At 38.3% G+C, this 10,206-nt stretch overlaps 1 long non-coding RNA gene across 1 annotated transcript in view; it reads right to left on the bottom strand.

Annotated features, from left to right (window-relative positions):
* Nucleotides 1-407: 407 nt before the first annotated feature.
* LOC135594869 (uncharacterized) overlaps nt 408-10,206 on the bottom strand; it is an 11,326-nt gene continuing 1,527 nt past the window's right edge. Inside the window, exon 2 of the long non-coding RNA XR_010480224.1 lies at nt 408-731. This is a non-coding gene — a long non-coding RNA (uncharacterized LOC135594869). The remainder of the gene's footprint in view (nt 732-10,206) is intronic.

Here is a 10,206-nt window from a genome sequence, read left to right as displayed (position 1 = left end):
CATGTGATGCCAACTTAGATCGAGTTCCAGTGTCATATTCTAGAAAGAGGGTTTGTGCTATCCAACACAAACACCAGGTTGAGGTGATCATCAATGTAACCCACATGCTCTGTCAAATCTCTGGGGTATACAGCTCAGTAAAGAGAAAAGGACCTGAGACAATGAGAAGCCCCATCACAAGCTGGTGTTCTTTGGCCACTGCTATTCTGTGCAGGATGAATGCAATCTTTCCTCATCTGCACCTGCTGATTCCACGTCATAAAGCTGCCACATCCAAAAGGCAAAGAAAGACAGATCTGAATGCCATGCAAGAATCTGATGTCCATATCACACATGCACCCACTTAAGAAATGCAGCAATGCAGCTTCTAGTTGTATTGGTCTCAATCCGTATTCTGGAAGAAGACAGATGAAACCAGTTCAAAAATTCATCTTGAGCTCACTTTGACTATGATGACACTGGTAGAAGAATCTCTATCCACATAGGTAGGAAAATAAAAGTAAATATCTTTAGAATTTCATGTTTAGGTTCTTCAAATCTATATGTCAAACTCGCAAGTCATGATTGGGGATATGTAGGTGTTGAGGGCCCCTGGAGTCTTCTTCCTAAGTGAAGCTCTCACTGTCTTGCCACTCTGAAGTATGTCTGTATGTAATCCAAAAAACTGCACCGGGGTGGCTTATCATCGAAAACATGTGCCGAAGGCGAATTGCTTTCTTCTGATGATGCCTCTGTTGGAATTAAACTTGTTCAAATATCATAAAGAGGTTCATTTCATCAAAAGAAAGGTTCATTACGTCAAGAGGAAGATTCATTACATCAAGAAGAAAAAAATAGATTAAAATTCTATGAAAGGATAAGTCAAATTAGTTATTGGTTCTTGAAAGGATTTTTGAAAGAAAATGATTCATCTTGAATATAATTAATGTAATATATTTTTAGGGACTATATAAACCCCATATGTTGGGTCATGAAATAGATAGAGTTTTTGAATTTGTAAAGAGTTTTCTTGAGAGAAATATAGAAGATTGAAGCTTGTCTACTCTTCCTTTGTTTGATAACTCTATCCCTTCTTTCTATCAAGATCAACATTTGGTATCAAAGCATAGGTTATGCTATGACTTCTTCCTCAAGTACTATCTAACTTTAGATTTTCATATTGATAAAAGAAAATTATGACATATGGTGCATCTAAATGAAGGTTCTTCTAGGCTCCCAAGATGTATAGGAGTTTGTAGAAGATGGATTTATTAAACCAAGTTCTGCAGAAGAAGGAGCAATGAATGCATAAGGAAGAAAACAACTCAAAGAAAGAAGGAAAATGAGAAAAAGACTTTGTTCACAATCTACCCAAGGCTTGATGATACAATGTTCGAGATCATCACTCCAGCAAATAGTTCAAAGGATGCTTGGGAAATGCTTCAAAAAGCATTCGGTGGTGTTGATAAGGTAAAGAAACTTCATCTACAAGTTTTACGAGCCGAGTTTGAAAAATTACAACAAGGTACTTCTGAAACTATTTCTGATTACTTCTCAAAATTCATTTCTATTGTTCATCAAATGAGATGAAATGGTGAACAAGTAAATAATCAGAGAGTAATAGAATGCCGCAACCAAACTTGCATCAAGAATTAGGTGACCTCATGCAATATTTTTCAAGAAAAGGGCCTCTTACACAATTGACAAAGGTTATATTCAGATGCGCTATTTGGTGGATGTGGAAGGAAAGATGTAGCAGAATCTTTGAGTGTCAATACACAAACAATGCTCAGCTATTGACAGAGATTATTAGAGACTCAAGATCATGTATGGAGAATGATCTCAAAATGGAGCACCTTACACAAAGACAAAAAGATATTTTTATCAAATTCAATTTTGCTATTAGCTAAAGATCTTGGGAAATGCTTCAAAAAGCATTCTATTTGATTATGATTTCATTTAATTCTGCTGCATATCATGGCCTGCTAGTATTTGTTCATATACAAAGGTTATTCCGCATTATATCCCATCAACTGGTATCAAAGCAAGGGTTTTGATGATTTAATTTTTGTATTTGAACATGGAGACCAGTAATGTTTCTCGTATGATTAGTTTAAATAGAAACAATTAGATGATATAAAAACAAAGAATGGAAGATCTCTTGTATTATAAAGATTTGTATGGACATTTATAGGGGGATAGTGCAAAACCCACAACTATGACAGATGATAAGTGGAAGAGGTTAGATCGAAAAACATTTGGGTTTATTCGATAGTGACTTGATGATAGTGTCTTTCATCATGTTTCTACTGAAATTTTTGCATATTCTCTTTGGAAAAAGTTGGAAAGTTTCGATGAAACAAAAACATATGGCAACAAAGCTTTTTTGATCAGAAAACTTGTGAACCTAAAATATAGAGAGGGTGCTTCTATTACTGAGCATTTGAATGAAATGCAAAGTATTACTAACTAGTTATCCTCTATGAAAATGTCTCTTGATGATGAGTTGCGGGCATTGTTACTTCTTAGTTCATTACTAGAAAGTTGGGAGACATTGGTGGTTTCCCTCAGTAATTCTGCGCTAGATGGTGTTATCACTATAAGTCAAGTAACAAGCAGTTTGTTGAATGAGGAGTTGAGAAGAAAGAGTTCAGCAACATCTCAAAATGATTCACAGGCACTTATCTCAGAGAACAGAGAAAGGTCAAAGTCTAGAAGCAGTTTACGCATGAGTAGGAGCAAGTCAAGATCAAGAAAATATATTGTTTGCTATAACTGTGGTGAGAAAGGACATTACAAGAACCAATGTAAGCAACCTAAGAAGAGCAAGAAAAAGGAAAAAAAAAAGTGGAGTATATAGAGTCAAAAGATAATATCACAACTATAGTGCAGGGTGGTGATTATTTGATTTTGTCTCCTTCTGGTGATATTTTTTCTTGTGTGTGTTAGGATCTTAAGTGGGTGATTGACACAGGTGCTTCTTATCATGCTACACCACGGAGGGAGTTTTTTGCTACATATAGGTCTGGAAATTTTGGTGTTGTCAAGATGGGCAACTATGGGGCACAATAGACATTATAGGCATGGGTGATAATCATTTAAAGACCAACCTTGGCTGTAAGTTGGTGCTTAAGGATGTGAGGTATATGGTTGATTTGAGGTTAAATTTAATTTCAGTTGGAAGGCTAGATGATGAAGACTATGATAACAGATTTCACAAAGGGCAATGGAAGCTCAGCAAGGGTTCTCTTGTTATAGCTAATGGAAAGAAATGTCATACTTTGTACAGGTTGCAGGCTAAAGCTTATGGTGGGCAGTTAAATGCTACAAAAAAATACTTCAGCATGGAGTTGTGGCATAGGTGACTGGGACACATAAGCGAGAAGGGGCTGCAAGCTCTTTCCAAGAGAGAGGTATTGCCAGACCTTAGTGGTATACATCTGAACCCTTGTATTGATTGTTTGGTTGGTAAACAACATAGAGTTTCATTTGCTAATCCTACTTTATCTAGAAAAATGCATGCCTTAGACCGTGTTTATACAGATGTATGTGGTCCTTTGAGGGCAAAAACTCCTGGTGGATCTATTGATGTTCTTAGTATAAGTGTTGCACTTTATTTTGTCACTTTTAAAGATAATTTTTTCAGGAAAGTTTGGGCCTATGCTTTGAAGACCAAAGATCAAATTATTAATGTCTTTAAAGAGTTTCATGCTAGGGTTGAAAGGGAGACAAAAAGGCAATTGAAATGCATAAGATCAGATAATGATGGTGAGTATATATGATTATTTAATGATTATTCTTATTACTCATAATCATAATCATCAATAAGAAACTTCAGTAAAAAACCTGACTAATATTCTAAATGATTTTGGTATAGTTTCTAACCTTCAGTTAAATCATGCGAAAAGTAAAGTCTACATTAGCCCTTGCATTGAGGATAAAGATGTTATTGCACATACCCTAGGGGTTAGTGAGGGAAATCTGCCAGTTACATATCTTGGTCTCCCACTCATATCCACTGATATTCACAAAACCCACTGTCAACCTATCCTGCAAAAAATAAAGAATAGAATTTCCTCCTGAAAAAATAGGCTTCTTTCAAAAGCAAGACGACTTGAACTCATTCGTTCGGTGTTGTACTCTTACTCTATATATTGGTTTAATACATTTCTTCTGCCTATTGGACTTCTCCAAGATAATGAACGATTATTAATAAACTTCTTCTGGACTGGCACAAATGATAAGACAATGCATATGGTAAATTGGGACAACATCTGCAAACCGAAAGATGAAGGGGGGCTGAACTTGAGAAATACTAGAGATGAGAATAAAGCATGTTTGGTAAAGCAATTGTGGGACCTTTTGTAAAACAAATGTTCCTTATGGTCACAATGAGTTTCTGATAGGTATCTTTCAAAGGAATCGAATTGGGAAATTTCAACAAGAACATACCACTCTACAGCTTGGCAAGGAATTTTAAAGGCAAGAAATTGGCTAATCAAACATATTTCTTACGCAATCTCTATTGGAACAAATACTAATATATGGTATGATCCTTGGGTGAATGAGAAAAGTATATTTTAATTATATGGTGACAAAATACGAAAAGACCTTGGGGCTCCCAAAGATTTGAAGGTTTCCGAGTTCATTGCTAATGGTACTTGGTGTCTCCCTACTCCTATTTCTCCTGAAATGTTATCACTTTGGCCGACTATCACAGCTATTCTAATCAAGAACAACCCTTCATATGTACTTATTTGGCTTCATGACAATGGTAAATTTAGTGCCACATCAGTATGGAATCAAATTAAGCAAAGAAATAACAAGTGGCTCCCGAGCAGTTGGACATGGGATCGACCGGGATCACAGAGACATTCCTTATGTACATGGCAGGCCCTTCTGAATAAACTACCTACAATAGACAATATGAAACGAAGAGGTATCCATCATGTTAACCGATGCTCCCTTTGCATACAACAAGAAGAAACTGTTGACCATCTTTATTTTGTTTGTGACTATACTAAATGGATATGGAAGGAGATTCTCCAGCGATTCGAACTCAATAGAATGCCGCAACCAAACTTGCATAAGAATTAGGTGACCTCATGCAATGTTTTTCAAGAAAATGGCCTCTTACACAATTGACAAAGGTTATATTCAGATGCGCTATTTGGTGGATGTGGAAGGAAAGATATAGCAGAATCTTTGAGTGTCAACACACAAACAATGCTCAGCTCTTGATAGAGATTATTAGAGACTCAAGATCATGTATGGAGAACGATCTCAAAATGGAGCACCTTACACAAAGAGAAAAAGATATTTTTATCAAATTCAATTTTGCTATTAGCTAAAGATCTTGGGCATAATGTTAAAAGCTATACCCACAGGAAATCTTGGCATATATGGACTTTAAATTTTATTTGTTTGTCACAGTTAAGAGTTATAGTCTACAGCATGTGTAGTCATAACTACCACATGAGTATTCTACGAGTTATATAGCTTCGTTTATAACTTGCATAGACAAAGCTATTTGTAGAAACTTTACACAAAATCAATTTACTTTTACTTATAAAAAAAATTATTTAATGATTATTGTAGGTCACATAGGATCCAACATGAGATGACAGTTCTTGATACACCTAAGCATAATGCAATTGTAGAGAGGATGAACTACACCATCATGGAAAAGATCAGATGTATGCTTTCACAGGCCAAGCTACCCAAAAGGTTTTGAGATGAGACATTGAGGACTGCAGTTGATGTGATCAACTTATCACCATGTACAACCCTAGATGGTGATGTTGCAGAGCATGTATGGTCAGGGAAAGATATTTCCTAAAGGCATTTGAGAGTGTTTGATTGTCGTGCATTTGCACATATTCCAGACAATGAGAGGTCCAAGTTGGATGGTAAGACTAAAGAATGTATTTTTCTTGGCTACTCACATGATCATTTTGGTTACAGGCTTTGAGATCTAGAAAAGCAAAAGGTGTTTAGCAGTAGAGACGTAGTCTTCTTTGAGGATCAAACTTTTGAAGATTTGAAGAAGAAGGCACCAGCCAATACTTATGTAGAAGGATTAGTAGATTGTGACCCAATTACTCCTCCAGTATATCAGGGTGGTGGGGGAGATGTGCAGGAAGATGGTGTAGAGCCTGATGTTGATCTACCTACAGGACATATTGAGCAAGAAGAAGTTAGAGAGCAACTTCCTGTGCTTACTAATGCAGGTGAACCAGAGAGCCAAAAAACAGTTGAAAGTGAGTAGAAAGAGAAGTGGTTAGTTACTATGCAGGAAGAGATGAATGCTCTTCAGAAGAACCACACTTATGATTTAGTACTATTGAATCTCGGATTTTGATGATGAAGTCAATTGTCATTTGTTGTCTAATCTATGTGTTGAGATAAGTGTGCAGGATTAACTATGATGAAAGTAAGACATGCAGCAGGAGTTGCGCCGGAGTCATGACAATGATCACGTTGGGAGTTCGAGAGCTCGATGGAAGTTCGGACAATCGTCGGAGGTTCTGCGGGAACAAATCCGAGAAGTCCAGAAGCTTGCCAAAGAAGCTCGTCGGAACTTGCCAAGTGGATCGTCGCAAGTCCAGGAGTTTGCCGGAAGTCCGCAGAAGTATCACCGAGGGTTCATCGAATGATCGACGGAAGTTTGCCGGAAACTCGCCGGAAGAAGCGATTGACGCACCGGAGCAAGCTGCAGAAATTGTCTTAGGATTTATCGTAGTTAGCACTAATGATTAAGTTGAAAATGGGAGGTGATCCCATTAGCTTAATCTTGGGGCAATTGGGCCCCTGAAAAACCCAAATTGGGCCGAATGAATCAACCCATTCGGACCTTGGTTGCTGTGGGAGGTGCAACAGCCCAAGCCAGGAGGTAGCACCGCCTGGGCTAAGTCTCCCAGGGAGACTGGGCGGTGCAACCGCCCCAGCCAGGAGGTGTAACCGCTTGGGCTCAGTCTCTAAGCGAGACTGGGCGGTGCAACCTCTCCTGACAAGAGGTGGCACCGCTTGAGCTCAAGTTTCGAGCTCTGCCAGGCGGTGCAACCGCCCTAGTCAGGAGGTGCAACCGCCTGAGCTCGGTCTTCGAGCTCTGGCAGAGAGGTGCAACCGCCCCTGACAGAGGTGGCACCGCCCAGAGGCTCAGTCTTCGAGCTCTGCCAGGAGGTGCAACCGCCTGATCCCGGAATTCCGGGAATTGATAGTTTTGAGCTCCAAATTTGAACTGGGTTGGGGCCTATAAATACCCCACCCATTCAGCACTGAAAGGTAGCAACTTACACTCGAAATCTTGATATCTTTTTGTGATTCTTAGAGCTCAAAACTGTTGTAAAGACCAAAAGTTCTCCTCCTTCTGTTCTTCAAAGTTTGAGTTATAAAGAGAGGAGAGAAAACTTCTGTAAGGGTTGTCTCCTAAGCCCGTCAAAAGGAGTGAATCTGTAAAAGGGTGGTTGGCCTTCGCCTATTGAAGGAAGGCCTCTAGTTGATGTCGGTGACCTCGTCGGTGGAGGAAGCCAAAAGTGGAGTAGGTCAAGATTAACCGAACCACTCTAAATCTCGGTTTGCATTTCCTTTGAGCATTTTACCTTCACTGCAAACTTCTCAATAGCTTACTGCCTTCTGCGATTTTACGAACGAGTTTCTAAGTTCAGAACTTTCCGAATCTGCGTTTAGACGTAAATCAGCTGTTCTCGTACGATCATCATATTTCAGTTTACGTTTACGTTTTGATTTCAATCATAACTGTTTACTACCTTCTGCGATCTTATGAATAAGTTTCTAAGTTCAGAACTTTCTAAATCTGCGTTTAGACGTAAATCGGCTTTTATCGTACGAACGTCGCATTTCAGTTTGCGCTTGTATTCTGCTTTCCATCATAAACTGCAAACTGCCTTTGTAGATCTACTTTAATGTCATCTCGCTTAATCTCAAGTTAAAGTAATCTTAGAATCGGCTTTCACATCGAAATTGTTTTTATCGAACGAACGCAGCTTTCGTTTTAATCGTTGAAAAATTTCCGCTGCACTAATTCACCCCCCCCCCCTCTTAGTGCTCTTGATCCTAACAAGTACTACTACCAAATGGAATAAAAGCCTTGAAGAACAAGTGGGTTTTCAAGTTGAAGACTCAAGAATATTGTTCTCAACCAAAGTACAAAGCTATATTGGTTGTGAAATGCTTTGGTCAAAAGAAAGGTATTGACTTTGAAGAGATTTTTTCTCCTATTATTAAAATATCTTCTATTCGTGTTGCTCTTGGTATTGCTGCTAGCCAGGACTTGGAGATTGAGCAGTTAGATGTGAAGACAGCTTTCCTTCATGGGGATTTAGAGGAGGAAATTTATATGGAGCAACCAGAAGGCTTCAAAGTCAAAGGTAAAAAGAGAACTTTGTCTGCAAATTGAAGAAGAGCTTGTATGTGCTAAAGCAAGCTCCAAGACAGTGGTACGGAAAGTTTGATTCATTTATGACAAAAAATGAATACAAAAGAATGGCTTCCATTTGATGAGGATTTTATTATTCTCTTACTTTATGTTGATGACATGCTTATTCTTATAAAAGATATGTCTAAAATTGACAGATTGAAGAATGATCTGAGTGAGTCTTTTGCAACGAAGGACATGGGGCTAGTAAAGCAAATACTAGGTATACAAATTTCCCGTGACAGGAAAAATAAGAAGATTTGGTTGTCACAGGAGAAATACATCGAGAAGATATTGGAAAGTTTCAGTATGAGCAATGCAAAACCATTTGGTTCTCCTCTTGCAGGTTACTTCAAGTTATGCTAAGAACAGAGTCCGTCAAGTGATAAGGAGAAGGAGAAAATGTAAAAGGTTCCTTATGCTTCAACAGTTGGAAGTTTAATGTATGAAATGGTATGTACGAGGCCAGACATCGCATATGCAGTTGGTGTTACTAGCAGATTTCTTACAAATCCAAGCAAAGAGCACTGGGCAGTAGTGAAGTGGATTTTTAGATATCTCAGAGGGAGCTTTAAGGTTTGTTTAAGCTTTGGAGGTGGACCACATGTGTTGACGGGTTACACAGATGTAGGAAGTCTACTTCGGGTTATACTTTTGTAGGGGGAGGTATGTCATGACAATCCAGGTTACAAAGGTGTATTGCTCTCTCCACCACAGAAGCAGAATATATTACTGCTACAGGGGTATGCAAAGAAATGTTATGGATGAATGAATTCTTACAAGAATTGGAGCTAAAACAGAAAAATTATATGGTGCATTGTGACAGCCAGAGTGCCATCCATTTGTGTAAGAACCCAATGTTTCATTACAAGTCAAATCATATAGATGTTAGATACCACTGGATTCGAAATGTATTTGAAAAGAAGCAGTTGCAGCTTCAGAAAATTCACACAGATGATGACGGAGCAGACATGTTGACAAAGACTTTGCCAAAAGAAAGATAGGAGATATGCCGACAACTGGTCGGCATGGCTTCACATTGAGAAGTCATGAGATAGCCTCTCTTATGGGCTGAAGGGAGAGGTTGTTGGGCTGACAGCCCACATTCAGCCCAATGTAGGCTTTATCAGCCCACATCTCACCCTCTCTAAACCTAACCCTAATTAACATTACGGGGGTGTGGGTGGCTGCATTTTAGAGATAAAAAAAGCTATAAAAGGGCAGCAACGTAGAGATCTTCGTAGCAGAAAAGAGGAGAAGAAAAGGACAGAAAAACAAGAGAAAGAAAAGGAAGAAAACAAGGACAATGTAAAGAGACTATTCTCAATCATCTAGCAGCACTCTCATCTCAGGTTAGATCAAATCTACAATAGACTTTTGTTGTGATTACTTGGGGAGGTTTTAGATATTGTGGACAGTGACATGATCCTTGTATCCCAGTTATTCTATTGTGATTGTTGCTAGGGTTTAGAGCAAGAGATTGAGATTTGTATATTCATTATTCTCATAGTGGATTATCTCTAGTTTGATCCTGTGGTTTTTACCCTTCACATTGGAGGAATTTTTCACGTATATCTTGGTGTTCTATTTGATTATGATTTCATTTAATTCCGCTGCATATCATGGCCTATTAGTATTTGTTCATATACAAAGGTTATTCCGCATTATATCCCATCAAATAGTAGCTCCATGATTAAAGATTTTAAGTACTCTATGAAAAAGGAGTTTGAGATGATCAACTTGGGCTTAATGACTTATTTCCTTAGTATTGAAGTTATACAAGATAATGG

This window comes from Musa acuminata, chromosome BXJ1-10 (genome assembly GCF_036884655.1).
Source record: "Musa acuminata AAA Group cultivar baxijiao chromosome BXJ1-10, Cavendish_Baxijiao_AAA, whole genome shotgun sequence".
Classification (NCBI taxonomy): domain Eukaryota; kingdom Viridiplantae; phylum Streptophyta; class Magnoliopsida; order Zingiberales; family Musaceae; genus Musa; species Musa acuminata.
The sequence above is the reverse complement of the archived record's forward strand: the minus strand, read 5'-3'. Positions and strand labels throughout refer to the sequence as shown.